Below are 2,374 nucleotides of genomic sequence, written 5' to 3' on the forward strand. Positions count from 1 at the left end.
AGGAATGCCAGCAAGCTTACAAGTCTCACTAGGTACCGTGTACGTAGCCCACATCTGTGCCAGAGTGAGATCAAGCCAGGAATCACCCCACTAGGCAACTTGGTTTCCATGTAAAAGACAGCCCAGGAAAGGAGTTGTAACACATCCAAAAATACTCTGGATGAGCACACATGGTATATACCTTGCCTGTTAGACTGACTTTACCCTTGGTATTACAGAGACAATTTTTTTTTGCTAATCCATTTGTTAGCATTACATCACTCAGCTGAAATGCTTTCTGCCTTCTCACCTTGACACAGTTTTGGGTTTGTGTTGGGTTTTTTTTCCCTTAGTGTTCTTTCCATTTTCAATTTCCACAGCAACATGTTGATTCTTGTTAAGCTTAACGTCTTATTCCATCATTCATCATAAAGCCACGAGGCTACCTCCTGAACCTCATGCTCTGCTTTTTTTTTCAGTAGCAGTTGAACTAGTATATTTTGATAAATGTGTCATTATGGCATCATAGGCTTCTTCTCAACTGGTGAGTTTTAAGTCTTCCTTTGTGTCTTACTCATTAGATCTTACAATCGTTCCTCAGCTAAAATTTTCATAGGGTTCAAAGAGTACTTTCTCTGAATTAATACTGTAGTTTCCATTACAAAATTTTACCTGAGTGATGAAGAAGGTGGAATGTCTTTGCACCATATTTGCTTCATATTGAAAAAAAGCTGATTTGGGGCCATTCTTTTTCCAAATAGAATAACTTAATCTTCCCCTATTTTACACACAGAGCTCCCACTAATATCATTAGGAAACTCACCTGCACTTGAGGAGAAGTAGACTCCTTTTTGTTGTAAAAGAATAAAGAAAAAAGACACAGTATAGTAGCTGAAGGAATAACTGAAATAAACTCAAGAAACCTTGGTGAATAACTTTCAGTCAAAAAAACCTGAAGTGGCAAAGACTGTGGATCTTCAAAACAAACAAACAAAACAAAAAAAGAAGGCAAAACCACAGCAGATTGCAAGCACTCTGTTTCTATCAGGTTCTTTGTAGCATTAAAAGCTGATTTAAAAACATCAGTCATGTCTGCATGGGCAGCCTCAGGAGGGACTGAACTTGAGCTCTGGAATCACGGAGTGATCCAGTGTCTAAACTTTACCCATGCTGGCAGGGTATTTGCACCCTGTTGTAAATTGTTGGCTTGTCCTCCTAGTGTAGTTGGTTTCTTTCTTTGTCATGTAGGAGACATAAAAAAAATATACGTGATGCATTAAAATAAGCCTTTAGGAAAGCAACAATAGTCAACAAACTATTGAAGAATATGATTTCAACGGATATGAGTAGAGTGCTCTTTACAAGTAATTTAACTTTCAGCCTGTGAGAAGAAATGACTGATTTTCTAACAGTCAGTTTGGCTGACTGCCCCACCGTCAGCAGATGCTCTTGCTCAGGACAAAAGTCCTAGCTGATTTTCTTTATGTTCACACAGTACTGCGTGGAATAGCAGGGCTCTGGTCTTGAGTTCTCGTCCCTGTGAGCCGAGCTCAAACACTAAACTCACCTCATGAGTCTTATGTGTGGCTGCCAGGCAGGTGAAAACAACTATGCTTTTGAAATTACAAAGCAGACTAAGCAGCCTGTGAATACCTTGCCACTGAGACAGATACTGCCTCCTAATTTTTGGCACTGCTCCTTTGAGGAAAAAAGTAACCATGAAATATGGCAGGCATGATTACCAAATTGAGAAGAGTGAGCTTTCAAACGAGCAATAAGCATGTTTTTGGGGAGGGAGAGAAGAGTGTTTGTTATTTTTAATTACAGCTTATTAGACACACAGTATCAACTCTCAAATCAGTGGGGAGACTGGCATTATTTCAGTAAAAGTCAAATCAACGGCCAAAATATCATATAAATTGGAAGTTTCTTTGCTCTGTTTTGAATTATTTTCCTCTACAAATCTGCTTCTCTTGGCTGCACCACTTCATCATGTAAACACAGCGTAAGTCAGATCTGTAGAGGCAAACAGCTGGTGCTGAGGATCCAGCATCCATACCACACATTTTCTAATGTATATCCACCTGGAGGGTGGGAAAAGGATTCTTTCAAACTAGGTCTAGCCTGGTCTTCTATGTCAAAACTGTGTGTTAGAGCTCCTGTCCATTAGAGCACTGGGGCATAATTTTTAAAATGTTTTACATGAGAGCAACCCAGATTGCATGCTCTCACACCACCTGCAATGTGAACCAAAGCCTGGTAAGTGGAAATCATTGTGATCTACTATTCAAAAGCATGCTTTGAATCCAAAAGAAAATGCTAGTATAGGTATAAATCATCTTAAATATGAATGATCTGCAATAAGGCAAGGTTATAAAAGTTGTAGGGGAACTTC

The sequence above is a fragment of the Cariama cristata genome, unplaced genomic scaffold (genome assembly GCF_000690535.1).
Source record: "Cariama cristata isolate BGI_N322 unplaced genomic scaffold, ASM69053v1 scaffold17866, whole genome shotgun sequence".
NCBI classification, from domain to species: domain Eukaryota; kingdom Metazoa; phylum Chordata; class Aves; order Cariamiformes; family Cariamidae; genus Cariama; species Cariama cristata.